This window comes from Staurois parvus, unplaced genomic scaffold, assembly GCF_062004578.1.
Source record: "Staurois parvus isolate SC_StPar_1 unplaced genomic scaffold, SC_StPar_1.0 ptg000429l, whole genome shotgun sequence".
In the NCBI taxonomy this organism is placed as follows: Eukaryota; Metazoa; Chordata; class Amphibia; order Anura; family Ranidae; genus Staurois; species Staurois parvus.
The window spans coordinates 1,533,522-1,549,828 of record NW_028318225.1 but is presented as its reverse complement, the minus strand read 5'-3'; the positions used below and the strand labels follow the sequence as shown (position 1 = coordinate 1,549,828).

The following is a 16,307-nucleotide window of genomic DNA, read 5'->3' as shown; positions in this document are numbered from 1 at the left end:
ATTGGCTTTTTGGTGTCTGACAGTGGGGGATCGGCAGTTTGGTACAGCGGGACTGGAGGAGATGGAAAAGGGGGTCCAGTGGATGGCTCAAACCTCTGGGAGAGGCAAGAGGAGCCCAAGCCGCAGCCACTGATGTCCACAGATTGGGAGCCTGAGCTGGGGGAACCCCCCATGCTGGGAGGTTTTCTGCACCACTCCTGTGTGAACTCATTATGACAAGCCTAGGTTCACACAGGAGCTGTTGTGTACATTCTCATTCTCCTTTTCCTCTGTTGTGTACAGGAAGGAAGGGGGTAGAGTTTCACCTGTAAACAGATCGTTGTTTACATTTGTGATCGCTAATCCGCTCTGCACTGTCTAAGGTGACCACTCTGTTGCTCAGACACAGAGAAGGCTGTCAACTGCTTGAACTGATATTTCCTAAAATGACCGTGTTATATGGGATTGGGGCAAAAGATGCTTTTCTGAATTGCAGTTCTGTACTCTTCCTCAAAGCAGCTGTTACAATTATTGAAACAAGATCTCACTACTTCATGCCATCTAATGGTAGACCACAAGGCTGCTTTTTGTTATTGATTTTCAAAAATTTATTTTTTTTTAAACCCTTGTTTGTGCAGTTACTGTAGAACCAAAGTATTACGGTCCTAGCCCATAATACACCGTGATGTTGTGGTCTATGCTGTTGTTTGCCTATTTTTTTTTTTTAATTTTAATTACAAAATCTGAAGTGAACATTATCTGTCTTATGACCTCCTCCAAGCAAATTAGGAGACCTCTCTCATTTTAAAATGAATTACAATAAATTAGAAGTCCTTAATATCTCACATTCTCCAGACAAAGTATTTGACCTGAAGGCAGATGCAGTGCCTTTAAAATGACTATCTTACCCCAGATCTTGTGCTTGATCTAGTCTTTACTAATATTTATTTCTCAGTCCTACATCTCCCTTATCCTCTCCCCTTCTTTGCCCTTTTTATGGGACCTTAAGTCCTTTTGCATCAGATATGCTCTCCTCACACTTCTCAAATATGCATTTGTGAGTTTATCTGATGTGTCTATGTGCTATAAAGCCCCACTCCTTACCAGTATAGTCATGCCATTAAGATTAGAGTTTATTTCAAATAGGACTTCCCCAGCACACCACTTTAGGGCCTTCTGTGGCTCTCATCGTGCCCTACAAAGTAAAAAAAAGCCCATCTAACAATCTGTGCCACAATCCAAGTTGTGAAGTTTCCTTTCCTCATCTAAGGTCTCCCCACATCCTTCACTACTTACCCCTGTACTAGGCGATCTAGACTTCAGCTTGAACTTCCCACATCATTTAAATGCTTGCCAGGAACCAAAAAGTTCCCCTTCAACTGGGGTTGACTGCAACAGAACTCAATTTCCCCACGCTTAGATGCAAGGACAGCACGCCAACTCAGACATTTTGCAAAAATCCATAGCTAGAGACTGCTCTCCTAACCATGTTACCCACCCATGTTTGAGGACCTATGTGCAGGTTAGGCCTAATAGTTCACTCTCTTGCTCTTTATAAAGCGTTTCTTTAAAAAATCCTGATTACGCCAACTGAGGGTTCTGTGCTTCCATATATACAAAAATAGGAGAGGGAACTAGCCAACAGGTTCCAAAAATACGGCTACAAACTGTTGACCTGTTGGTATTGTGTTCCTATTCCTTCGCATAATCTACAAACACAAGCAAGTCTCCCTTGTATGTGGGAGATGTCACTCAGTACCCGGCATGCTCCTCTATAGTTGGAGGACTCCTTGAAGTTGTAATATCTCATGCTCTTTCTGGAACGCATTCAGAACTGTAGACCTCGGCATCACCACAGTAGACCTGGGCAGTGGCACAAATTGCTTTTTTGCAGTGAAAATGTACAAATGTTCACTTATGATTCTTCTGTTTACTGTGGCTAAAGAATGCACCTCTATTTATTGTAAACCTCCTACAAATCTCGTCTGCTTGTGGAGACATTGTAATGCAATTGTAACTCCTTTGTGCTCTTTGTATAATTGTCTCCATTCTACAGTACTTCCTCATACTGTCAGTATATATGCATTGCTTTATCATATTGCTTTAGTAGTGTCTTAAATAATTAACAAAAAAAGTGAATCACCCAGAAGGGGGCATGCCAATCAAAACTTCTACAAATTCTTGCATTTAAGAAAGAAAAAAAAAATGTAAAAGCAAGCTTGATCAAGTCACATAAAAATTACTTTATGTAAATACCACAATAAACTCCAAAGCCAAGCTCCGTATTTAATTTTTTTTATCGTAAAAAATAAGAGAGAAAACATAGCCTGGACAACTTCATAGTGGATATCTTTTGATGTAGAGGGGACTTCTGGGTAACCACAGTTTTTACCAGGAAGAAAACGGCAGCTAATGAAACATACCCACTGCCTGTCTGTGTACATTATGACGTTCAAACTAGTAATGTCCATTAACTTGTGAGGTGAAGCATTTAATTGCATTAGTGTTAACCCAGTCATTGCCAGAGGGGGTTTATAATTCACTTTTTAACCATTCATCTGTTTCCTACTGTAAAATATATACTGTCAATAAGAAATTGCATGATGGCATAGAAATCAGATATGGATGAAGTATAAAAGGCATATAGAAAACAACTGAAACCTTGAGGTGTTTGCATATCATAAAAGATGTCATGTCATTGCTTTAAACTTACGGTTATTCTTTTTTTATGTAAAATATAATAGAAACTCATTTAATGGTATTTTTATACAGCTTGTTAACTTTTTCCATTGTTGCTGCTGTGAACTGATACATTGGGGTTATTTACTAAAACCATAGTGTGTAAAATCTGGTGCAGCTGCATAGAAACCAATCAGCTTTCAGGTTTTATTGCCAAAGCTTAACCACTTCAATACCGGGCACTTTTACCCCCTTCCTGCCCAGGCCAATTTTCAGCGCTCTCACAATTTGAATGACAATTGCGCAGTCATGCGACACTGTACCCAAACTAAAATTTTATCATTTTGTTCACACAACTAGAGCTTTCTTTTTGGAGGTATTTAATCACCACTGGGGTTTTTATTTTTTGATAAATTAACAAAAAAAGACCAAAAATTTTGAAGAAAAAAAAAACAAGTTTCTTTGTTTCTGTTATAAAAGTGTGCAGATAAATATTTGTTCTTCCTAAATTTAGGCCAAGATGTATTCTGCTACATTTCCTTGGTGAAAAATAACCCAAATCAGTATTTATTCAGTAGGAAAGTTTTATAGAGTTCACAAACTATGAGCTATATCTGAAAATTGATCGATCCTGAAGTACTGACAGCCAATCTAATTTCTTGAGGTCCAAGAATGTCAGAACAGTACAGATACCCCCCAAATGACCCCTTTTTGCAAAGTAGACAGTCCGACGTATTTCTTAAGAGGCATGGTGGCTTTTTTTTTTTTTTTAAGTTGTATTTTTTTGTGGTCATTTTTTTGGAAAATGAAGAAACTTAAAAAAATTATTTTCACAATTTTTTTTTTTTACATGCTGTCACCAGCGCAGTACAGCATCAACATATAACTGGTGTGGCGGTGATCAGGGACACTGACTGGTGACAGTTCGAAAAAAAAAATTTTTTCTTTTTCTTTTTTTCAATTTTTTATTACTTTTTTTTCAAGATTTTTTTTTTTCCATATTACTGTATGACCAAAGTAGTATAATGTTACCATAGTAACATTGTACTACTTTGGGGAAGTGATAAGTATTTTTTTTTTTTGGTCCTCATCATGTATTAACATGAAATATTGTTTAATGTCTTTAGGACAACTCTGGCATGCCAGGATGTGTTTTGTTGTCTTTGTAGCATTTGAGAGAGAATAGTTCTTCTCACAATATTTGCAGATTGCAGCTTTGCTCGCAGCAGAAAGGTTTCCAAACTCTAGATGTTGGTCTCGCCATTTTATGAGAGAAGAAAAAGAAAAAAACTATTTACTGACCAGACTATAGGTAAACATTATGCTGTGATGGAGGAGAACATTAATATGAATCATTTAAAGATTGTAAAGATAAACTAATTTGTCAGACAAATTTTCCCCCTTACCTGTCAAATAAAGTCTGAGAGGAGGACAGGAAGTATCATCTACTGTATCCCAACAATCGTCCAACTGTAGGTACATGATTTAGCCCACAAGCAAACTAAACTGGAGCCTTTCCCCTGCAGTGCCCCCTAATGACAGAAATACACATTTCTCTTGTTTGATAACTGCATTGAGAAGTACAGTGTTACCTGAATTGTATTCCAGGATTTCCTTGTCTTCAGCTGAGCGAATACATAAAGATTCAGAAATCTTTCATTAAGGTCTTCATGTTATATAGTTTGAATACGATGTCTTAGATTTATTATTTATAATTGTGAAAGAACATATTTCACACTCCTTTTTTCAATTTCTCTGGAAAAGAGGGAAAAAGGGCTTTTGAAAAAATAACTAGGAAAAAAAATGCCCCCCCCCCCCCATTTTTAGATTTTTTCCCTCATTCTTTACCATTTCTACAGCCCTGGCCAAAAGTTTTGAGAGTGACACAAATATTATTTCCACAAATTCTGCCGCTTCGGTCTTTTTAGATCTTTTTGTCAGATGTTACTAGGATATACTGAAGTATAATTGCAATCATTTCATAAGTGTCGAAGGCTTTTATTGACAATTACATCAACTACATTCCGTTTATACAAAATCAGTATTTGCACTGTTGCCCCTTCTTTTTTAATACTTCAGCAATTTGCCCTGGCATGCTGTCAATCAACTTCTGGACCTCATCCTGACTGATGACAGCCCATTCTTACATATTCCATGCCTGGAGTTTGTCAGAATTTGTGGTGTTTTTTTTTTTTTTTTTTTTTTTTTTTTTCACCGACCTCTTGAGGATTGACTACAAGTTCTGGGGAGTTTCCTGGCCATGGACCCAAACTTTTGATGTTTTTTTCCCCAGGCTACTTGGTTAAAACTTTTGCCTTATAGCAAGGTGCTCCATCATGCTGGAAAAGGCATTTTTCTTATCCAAACTGTTCTTGGATGGTTGGGAGAAGTTGCTCTCAGAGGATGTTTTTGTACCACTGCTATTCCATGGTTTAAGATGCTTCACAAAGAGACCTTGCCAGGTCTCTTTACAAACCAAAATACTAGGACCCTGCTTTAAAATACGTAACTATATTGACCTGTTTGGTGACCTGTGTTTCATTCCTCCCCTGTTCCAGCACTGCAGCCTGTCAGTTTTTTCTGAATTTTTGGGAGCACAGGACCTCTCCTGCCTTCTTGGAAGAGGTATTGTATAGTTCAGCAAAAGAAAAAGGCTGACACCTTTCCTTGAAATATTTGTCTAGCAAATGCACTGTGTTAGTTCTCAAGAAAAAAATTATGCTGGGTGCATTTGTGCCAGAATGAACATGAATGTTTCTGTGCTTGCAGGATCTCTAAATGGATCAACTGTGGAGAAAGGTGCATTCATTCCATAGATGTACTGCATTTTCTTCATTCATATGCCCTTTGAGACAAAGAGTTGTACCCTTCGGGACACATTATTGATGGGTTGGTGTTTTAACATTGAAAAAATCCCAGATCTACATCTTTGCACAAAAAAAGAGAGTCATGCACTATTTTCAATTCCATTTTCAGTGTTTCAGTCTGCTGCTTGCTTGGATATATTGTGCAGTCATGTCTGAGCAAACATACAAGGACAGTTGTTTCATTTCTGTTGGATTTAATTTCCATTTGCTTGCAGGCTATCTGTTGTGAAAGTGGGAGACCAAGGGAAACCAGGCTGAATTGCAGTGTGGTCTATACTGATACGGTTTTCTTCATATGCTTATCTTCTCTCAACCTTTCTTTGTGAGAGTACTGAAAGCTATCCTGCAAGCAATGCTTTTTTGACATGGGAATTGAATTATAGAAGACACAGTTCTGCAGAGAATCAAAAATAAAGTGTTACTAAACCCACAACAGTAAAATCAGTTTGTATACGCGGTAAAGCATGCTTGTTATACTCATTGTTAATCCTCTGCATTGTGTGAAAATGCTGTTTGATCCTGACCTCTCTGATCCTCACCCTTCTTCCAGTGATCCCCTCTTATCTCCTGATAAGACACATTGTGTGGAGACACTGCACATGCTCAAATTGGTGTGTATTGCTAGAGAGTTTTTTTTTTTTTTTTTTTTTTTTTGGGAGAGTGCACATGATCGGCACAGGGCCAATCAGCACTGCCCAGACAGAGGTCAGGGGTTCTGCATCCTCCTAGAGAAACCTCATTCTACAATCTTTAACCAGTGCTCTGCTGAATACTGATAAGTCACAAGGCTTCTCTAACTGCTGATGAGAGAGTGTATTTAACAGTTTATATTTACTAAAATAATTGCATTTCCATGTTATGTGTACTGTTGGAGACCACATAAAGTGAATGCAGGGTCCTGAGTTTAGTAACACTTTAACTGGCTCTCCGATGTCAAACAATGTTAGTCATTCTTCTAGTACTGTGGGCAGTGTAATTCAGCATACGTAATCATTTATGTATTTCACTGCATTGTCCGATATTGTTTGGGGTCCTTGTCCATATTCACTACTAATTCAAAGAAGGCAGCTTCCATGCGCACACCACTGCATTAGAATAGGAGTGGACAAACCACCATCAAACAGTAAACAGAATGGCTACCCAGTACTATGCTTGAAAGTTGGGTATGGCCAAGCCTTCACACCCAGGTGGAAAAGTGGAAGAGAAGATTTCACCAGTTGGAGAAGGGTGATATTCCATATGAAGGAGCTCACACAGAGATCAATCTCTTGAAAAAAGGAGCCCAACCCCCAAACAGGGCAATTATGGTAGATGTAAATTAATTACGGAAGGATCTTCATCTTTAGAATATTAAGGCCCAACAGGTTGAACGGGAGACTGGATCAGGAAGCACATCTTTACCGGAGGATATGCTATAGGTTAGGGGCAGGGAAGCTAGTCAAATCCCTGTTTCACCTGGATACCCAGATATCAAAATCCATCCACTCACTTCAAGGGGGAAGGGGGTGACTCTAGTGTCTGAGACTGAAGGTCAAGAGGGAACAAATTAGACCAGTTATTCTGTATATCAACATAAACTCCAAAGGTGTTAAAGAATGCATGAAGATTAAAAAAAACAGTGAATCAATGAGGAGAGAGTGGGGGGGCAGCCACGGCTTTGTGTCTTATGGATGTATAGAGCAGTGGCTTGGGAGCGAGCACGCATCAGTGCCCCCAGAGCAAGCAGCTTGCTCTGGGGGCACTGCTTAAGGCAGAGGAGCCAGGAGCACCATTGGGGGACCCAAAAAGAGGAGGATCGGAGCTGCTGTGTGTAAAACTACTGTACAGAGCAGGTAAGTATAACATGTTTGTTACTTAAAAAAAAAAAAAAAACAAGGCTTTAATACCACTTTAAAAAGATCCAGGGCTGCACAACCTGCATCATTTAAATATAGAAGGGCCTTGTCCCCATAAAAGGGACAGTTTCTCCCCTAGAGCACCTATTTGAAGACCCTGGACTAAAGAACAGTGAAGAGTAATCAGAATTACTAAGGGCTCCAGGGCCCAGGCAAATAGTCGAGACAAAAAGAGAAACTCTTCATAGGTCCCTCTCTGAAGCTGGAAGGAACCCAACAGTCTATCATTGGCATGAACCCTGGCCCGAAAAGCCTGGTAGTGAAGTCTTAGCCACAACAAAAATTAGGCCTGAAGCCAAACCTCCACAGGACCTCCCAGAGATAGAACCACTTCACAAAGTCAAATCCCTTTTTTGGCATCAAGGGAGGCAAGGACTCACATCCCCATTAGTATTTTGTATTGAGGGGTTCAAAAACAGGCATCTGATCTTAATTTCCGCTCCCTTGCCAGGCATAAACATGGTTTAACCAACCTGGATCAGGTCTTCCTACACAGGAGAAAGATGAGCGGCCATACTGTTACCTAAATTCTTAGTGTCAATATTCAAGAAGGATACCGGCTTGTAAGAGGCACAGTTTTCTCTGGATCCTTGCCCGGGTGGTCTGCCTGAAAAACTGACAGGCAGACCCAATCAAACCCTTCATTTGAAACTGACCTTAAACCTGAATGCAAGGCATATTAAAGAAATTATGTGTTTTTTAAATGCTTTTAGTGTAAACACTATAATATTTCTTTATATCAAAATAATTGAATCTCCTGCATACCAGGATTCATGCTGGGATTGAGAGGGTCAGTGCTAGGTTCCAATTCTGCTCTGCTATAGAGCACATGTGATGGGCAATATGCTGAAAGTTGAATAGTGAGTAGAGTGATGACTTATTGTGGAGTTAAAAAACAGTTATTTACCTGTTAACTGTATTTCCAGGAATCTTCCAGGACAGCTTTACAATGAGAGATAGTCTCCTCTCAGGAAAAACCTGATCCACTTTTTTCCTATAAGTAGCCTCTCTCCGTAGGGGGCCCTCAGTACAGGAATATGAACCAAAGGCCTAGGATAAAGCATAAAGATTAGAGTAGGAACAATATATGTCCAGTTCATTGAAGAACAGAATGTTAGCATATATAGCTATACAGTAATTGGGAGGGAGCTATGCTGTCCTGGAAGATTCCTGGAAATACAGTTAACAGGTAAATAACTGTTTTCCCGGTTCATCTTCCAGGACAGCTTCACAATGAGAGGACTGAATAGGAATACGTAAGTTAGGGCGGGGCTGCTGCTTGCAGGACCTTCCTGCCAAACACCTTGTCCTTGTTGGCAATCAGGTCCAACCGGTAGTGCTTGGCGAAGGTGCTGAAGCTGAACCATGTGGCGACCCTGAAGATCTGTCCGGGGGAGGTAACAACTCTCTCTGCCCAGGTAGCTGCAGTGGCCCTAGTTGAGTGCACTTTCAAGCCAGGAGGTGGCCTTAGTGACACGGTTTTGTACCCTTTCTGAGATGGCTTCTCTTATCCATCTTTCGATGGTGCCTTTTGAGGCATTGTATCCCTTCCTTGGTTCTTGGAATAAGACAGAGGCGCTGGATGAGCGTCTCCATGCTTTGGTGCACTCGATGTATGCGATTAGGCATCTTCTTACGTCAATTTTGTTGTAGCCTCTTTCTTCGGCATTGCTCGGGTTCCCACAGGAGGATGGTATTCCGATTTCTTGTGATCTATGGAAGTGCGATGTGACCTTTGGTAGGAATGCTGGGTCCGTATGGAGGATAATCCTTCAATGCAATCAGGCATGTACCATTCTAATGGCAACTTGCAAATCTACATTGGACATGTCCATCATCAAATCTACATTGGACATGTCCATCAGATTGCCAGACAGAGAAGCATGATTCATCACTCCAGAGAACACGTCTTCACTGTTCTAGAGTCCAGTGGCGATGTGCTTTACACCACTGCAACCGATGCTTTGCATTGCACTTGGAGATGTAAGGCTTGGATGCAGCTGCTCGGCCATGGAAACCCATTCCATGAAGCCCACTACGCACTGTTGTGGTACTCCAAAGGCCACACAAAGTTTGGAGGTCATTAGCTATTAACTCTGCAGACAATTGGCGACTCCTGCGCACTGTGTGCTTAAGCATGCGTTAACCCCACTCACATGCGTTAACCTACCGTAACTTTTTGGCTGAGTTGCTGTTGTATCCAGTTGCCTCCACTTTATTATAATGCCAGTACAACAGGTGTCATAGAATATATATGTGTGTGTATGTGTGTGTGTGTGTGTGTGTGTATATGTATATGTGTATATATATATATATATATATATATATATATATATATATATATATCAACATAACTACTACGTTGGTAGGAACGCTGTCAAGTGTACCAACTATCAGGTTTGTTTACATTTTTACAGTGAGCTGTTGGCTTTTACATAGAAGTGATTCTATACACTAGTATTCTGTTTCATTATATTTAAAAAAATTATATTGTATTTGGGAGCACTAATGTTAATTTGAATATATTTTTAAAGGGTCATTTTAGAAACCTTTTCTTTGTTATACAAAACAAGGCACAGGTACACAGAATCATGAGCATGGCAAATGAAGATAAAAATCCTCAACTCACAGAACAGTGTACAAAGTAGAGTTTGGTAGCTCAATGACCATGACTTATGCTGTAACCAAAATATGTAGTACACCTTATGCATCCAGCAAAGGAAAAAAAAAAACATGAACTGCTGAATAAACCAGACCTATAAGAGATCGCATGCGCATAGTAGCAATTTGAATACTTTGTATGAATAAACTCCAGTGGGTTCAGAGAGAAAAGACTATCGTAACACGTGATATGGAAGTCTGCTCAGAATACAGTTTGTGATGTGAGAGGGTAGGGCAGTGCTGCTGGGAGAGATGTTGGGGGGGGGGGGGGGTAATGCTGTGGGGAGGGAGATCTAAAGGGTGACAGTGTTGTGAGGAGATGTGAAGGGGCACAGTTCTGTCCTCTTCCCCTTCACATAACCCCCAGCAGTAGTGTGGGGGAGAGATGTGAAGGGGGCAGAGGATAGTAGTGTGGGGCGGGGGTGATGAATTGAAGGGGGGTTGAGGACTGCTGAAAATAATGGGGGTGTACTGTAAAGGAGTGGGTGGGGGTGAAGTTGGGGACTGTGATGTATGGGGGGGGGGACTGAGGACACTGAAGTATAGGATTGTGATATACAGTAAGAGAAGGGTGGAAAAAATAAATGTGGTTCAGACCCCTGTGGGAAGAAAATTTTACTGGTCGCACCTTCATGAGTTTTAATTCAGTACCCCTGCTCTAGAGGTATATGTCATTTTATATAGAGGCAAGGCCTTATTTATAAGACCTATCCAGAATTGGATGATGGGGAATCTACCTCTTTCCATTTATAAATACTAGGGATCTATTAATTTTGGAGTTCAATCCCCAGACAGTCCGAACAACTTTTAGGACTTATATGATAATAGACAGATCTGCTATTTAAAAGGATGGGAACAATGATAAATGATTCCTAGTGGTGGGTGGACGTCATATCATATCACATGCCACAGTTAGTAGCATGCATGAGCCATTGCAGATTTCAATAGTCTGTTCTCTTTTTTTGGTGAATCACAGATATGGCAAACATAGAAAAGCCACGAGAATTCAAATCCCACCCAACCGGCTTGCAGTCTCTAATCACTGTAATTTTTATCTTTGAATGCAACAACAGAATACACTAGGAGGAGTTTCTTCTACACCCACTTGGACGGATTTATTTAAGGATGGCTAGAGCTGAACTATGCAGCTAACCATATCCCACATGTGAGCAAGGAGAAAGCTCAGCATATCTCTTAAATCGGACATAATGAAAATACATTTTACTCAGTATACAGCATACTATAGAGAAGGTTTCTGTCCCTCAAATGTTTCAACACACTCTGAAAGGTTGAAAAACAGTGATGATATTGTTGTGGTGCTTCAGATCTTGCATAATCCTGGCTTTCCTGAGATTAGCTTCTTCATTTTTGGAATAGAAGATTTGGGCAAGCAGGAGTCCGGAAGGGGTATTCTCAGAGGAATCCTCTGGGAAGCCCAAGAATCTTGAATTATGGTGTGGCTAGTCCTCTACATCCCCAGTGTTGCAGCCTGAGATTTATATTCGGCAGTTGTGTCCCAAAAGTACACAGATAACAGGTGTAAATCATCATCTAGGGTGCTAAGGCATTGTAAAGCATTTGAAACCCAGTGTCTATTTTGTGAACATCTTTAAGCAGTGATAACTTCACCTTAAGTGTTTCTAGCTGCGTTGTAAAGGTGAGGCTTGGCATTGCTTAAGAGGCCATAATCTGTGGTAATGTCTGCTCTTCATGCCTTCCGAAGCATTCAGCTTCCCATCCAGCAGAGGTCCTCTGCAACCAAGTCAGGAGACTCTGGCCAATCCAATCCACCCTCACTCCAAATTGGATGGTCATCTACTTGATAAAGGCTGCTAGTTAAGAAGCTTCACCTGCCATCTTGGGTCACTGCATGGGTGAGGCACACCAAGTTTTCTCCTTGGATTTTAGATTGTTCTTTGCCGACCTTTATTTTATCCAACAGGGTAGTGAGGATGTCAGGTGGTGGTAAAGGAGACATCGACAGCTAAAGTGTCAATGGCTGATCAGGCACAGAGCTAAGAAGGGGAGCTGTTTACATGCTGGAAGTTGGGCACGCTCCCAAATTTGAGTATATTTTTAATGAAAATATAGATTTGGCAATCTATTTTCAATTTATCATATGACAAAAAAATTACAGCTGCCACCATTTATGCTACAGAGTCTCTGCTTTCAAAAAAATATATAATGTTTTGGGTGTTTTAAGTACTCTGAAGACCTAAAATATGTATTTACCTTGTGTTCTACACAAGATAAGATAAACTTACTGTATTTTTGTGAGAGAGAGCCTGACTGTTCTGGGTTGGGAGTGGATATTTATACTTTCCATAACTTAAAAATAACTTGTCATGTGTTTTTTTTTTTTTTTTTTTTGTTACACAACTAACATTGCAGGCTGCCTTTGCGACTGGGTAACTTCCAATCTTTTGTACACATTTTGAAGAGGCATCAACTTTAGGACCTTCACCACTCTCCACAATCCAATTAAAGGATTCATTGACTAGTGGAATCATTGGCTAGTTTTGGTGCCGTCTTAGCCTGTTTGATGTTTGTGGGCATCACAATTCTTTCCATTGGAGAGTATAGTAAAGGCGCTTACAAGAAACTTGTATTATCTATTTTAAGTCATAATGCATATTGTACAAGTTGAGTGTACATTGCAGGTTCTCTGTAAGATCATTCTTCCAAAATGTATTTTAAATTTTAACTTGAATAAGGACTAGACTGCCTACTCTCACTACATGCCTCTTATTTATATGTGTGTGTTTGTGTGTGTGTATATATAGATTGTAAGCTCCACAAGCAGGGCCCTCATATTCCTTCTGTACTGAAATGTATTGTAATTGCACTGTCTCCCTTATATTGTACAGCACTGCGCGAACTGTTGGCGCTATATAAATCCTGTATAATAATAATTAGAGATGAGCGAATCGAACATGACGAAGTGGAATTCGTTTCGAAGATTAGGAAATATTCGATTCGTGCCGAATCCGAAAATTAGCAAACTTCGGATGCACGAATCGAATTTTCCCAAAAATGGCGGCGACATGTGTGGCGACGGAGCGGGGATCTCTGGGAAGGCGCGCAGACAAGGCGCGCTGACCCATAATGCATTCATTCATGACATGTGATCGCATTAGCCAATCAGCAGCCAGCCAGCCAGCACTGTGTAATGGTGGAGCTATAAATCGCGGCCATCTTAGAATTCTCCATTAGCCTCCGGTCATTCAAGAGAGACAGACCTCTGTGTATTAGGGACAGAGTTAGGGCCACAGAGACTTTAGGGCCACAGAATCGTTACTCAGGGACACAGAATCGTTACTCAGGGACACAGAATCGTTACTCAGGGACACAGAATCGTTACTCAGGGACACAGAATCGTTACTCAGGGACACAGAATCGTTACTCAGGGACACAGAATCGTTACTGAGGGACACAGAATCGTTACTCAGGGACACAGAATCGTTGAATTAAAGAGTATGTCAGACAACACGCAGAGGAGTGGCAGAGGAGGCAATGTTTCAGGAGCGAGCAGACGTGGCAGCAGAGGAAGGGGTCGAGGCAGCACTAGTCGCAGCCAGAGGCCAGTGCTCCCGGTGTCATCCAGCGGTCGTGTCTCCACCGACAACCCTGCCGTCATCGATTGGTTGGCTCGGTCGTCTTCCTCTTCCCAGGTCACCTCTGACACCTACAGCCAACGGTCGGTGGGTACGTCAGACACAACCGTTAGTTGGCATGGCCCGGGAGCAAGCCCACTGAAATCACGTGTCCTCTACCTGCCCCTGTCCTTTGGTGTTCCCTCACCAAGCGAAGTATCGCATGCTGTGGGCTCAGCCCCACTGTACAGTGAGGAAGAGCTAACAGAGGGCGGTCAGGAACGGGGGGAGACATCCGCCTCTTCAGCAGCCAGGCGAAGAAGTACTGGCGAGGAGAGTGGCTCGGTAGCCGGTCTAGAGACAGGTCTGTCTCCTGACCCACACGCAGCCGAGGGGACTAGTAGTGAGGCGGAGACCCTAATTGATGATGATGAGGCTGATCGCACTTGGCAGCCTCGTCGTCATCAGGCTATTGCTTCCGCATCATCAGGAGAAGAGGGTGCCAGCTTGGCAGCGAGCAAAACAGTCGGTGGGTTGCCCAGGAGGCAGCAGGGTCGCAGCAGTGTCAGTGGAGGCAAACGGCCACGGAGTAGAGCACCAGCTCCACTGCAGCCTACCACCACGGCCAGTAGTGGTGCCGGTGTGCACGGAGGAAGTATCAGTCAGCCAGTGAGGAGTAGCGGGGGCAAAGTTTCCTACTCGGCGGTGTGGCAATTTTTCGTCAAGCCGCCCGAGGAAGTAAACGTAGCCGTATGTCGACTATGTGGCCAGAAAGTCAAGCGTGGCCAGGGGGCCCATGTTGGGACTACAGCGTTGTGTCAGCATATGCAGCGTCGCCATTCGGTGGCCTGGGAAAACCGTGATAAAGATACGGCGGTTCTGCCTGCCCCAGCCCCCGCTCCATCACCCGCTCCGTTACTTGCTCCGTCACCCGACGTCAATCGCCCTCTATCAGCCAGTCAAGGCTCCAACACCTCTGCTGAGGGGAGTTGTCGCTCGTTGGCATCTTCCGCTCGTTCAGATGCTCCTTCTCCTGCTACTCCTCTTCACGGATTCCGTCAGCAGTCTTTCTTGGAATCCGTTTCCAAGAGACAACAGTTTGCGAGCACGCACCCGACGGTGCAGAAGCTGAACGTCCTCCTGTCCAAGTTGCTGGTGCTGCAGTCCCTCCCTTTCCAAGTGGTGGACTCAGCACCTTTCCGAGAAATGATGGTCTCCTCACACTGCTGGTGGGTTCCATTTTGTCATAGGGTGCTGGCAGATTACGGGCCTCCCATTGCTGCTGCCAGGCCCGTAATCTGCCATAGGCCCCCGTACCGACTCCTCATGCTGCTGCCAGGCCCGTAATCTGTCATGGGCCCCTGTACCGCCTCCTCATGCTGCTGCCAGGTCCAGAGTGTGTCATGGGTCCCTGTACGGCCTCCCATTGCTGCTGCCAGGCCCGTAATCTGCCATGGGCCCCCGTACCGACTCCTCATGCTGCTGCCAGGCCCGTAATCTGTCATGGGCCCCTGTACCGCCTCCTCATGCTGCTGCCAGGTCCAGAGTGTGTCATGGGTCCCTGTACGGCCTCCCATTGCTACTGTCTCCATCGCCACACTCTGCCATGTGCCACTTTCAGGTCTCCTCACACTGCTGGTGGGTTCCATTTTGTCATAGGGTGCTGGCAGATTACGGGCCTCCCATTGCTGCTGCCAGGCCCGTAATCTGCCATGGGCCCCCGTACCGACTCCTCATGCTGCTGCCAGGCCCGTAATCTGTCATGGGCCCCTGTACCGCCTCCTCATGCTGCTGCCAGGTCCAGAGTGTGTCATGGGTCCCTGTACGGCCTCCCATTGCTGCTGTCTCCATTGCCACACTCTGCCATGTGCCACTTTCAGGTCTCCTCACACTGCTGGTGGGTTCCATTTTGTCATAGGGTGCTGTATGGCCTCCCATTGCTGCTGCCAGGCCCGTAATCTGCCATGGGCCCCCGTACCGACTCCTCATGCTGCTGCCAGGCCCGTAATCTGTCATGGGCCCCTGTACCGCCTCCTCATGCTGCTGCCAGGTCCACAGTGTGTCATGGGTCCCTGTACGGCCTCCCATTGCTGCTGTCTCCATCGCCACACTCTGCCATGTGCCACTTTCAGGTCTCCTCACACTGCTGGTGGGTTCCATTTTGTCATAGGGTGCTGGCAGATTACGGGCCTCCCATTGCTGCTGCCAGGCCCGTAATCTGCCATGGGCCCCCGTACCGACTCCTCATGCTGCTGCCAGGCCCGTAATCTGTCATGGGCCCCTGTACTGCCTCCTCATGCTGCTGCCAGGTCCAGAGTGTGTCATGGGTCCCTGTACGGCCTCCCATTGCTGCTGCCAGGCCCGTAATCTGCCATGGGCCCCTGTACCGACTCCTCATGCTGCTGCCAGGCCCGTAATCTGTCATGGGCTCCTGTACCGCCTCCTCATGCTGCTGCCAGGTCCGGAGTGTGTCATGGGTCCCTGTACGGCCTCCCATTGCTGCTGTCTCCATTGCCACACTCTGCCATGTGCCACTTTTAGGTCTCCTCACACTGCTGGTGGGTTCCATTTTGTCATAGGGTGCTGTATGGCCTCCCATTGCTGCTGCCAGGCCCGTAATCTGCCATGGGCCC

General features: G+C 43.7%; 1 protein-coding gene across 1 annotated transcript in view; it reads left to right on the top strand.

Moving 5' to 3' along the window:
* The window catches only part of ELP2 (elongator acetyltransferase complex subunit 2), a 199,041-nt gene that overhangs the window by 101,763 nt on the left and 80,971 nt on the right, over positions 1-16,307 (top strand). The window lies entirely within an intron of this gene.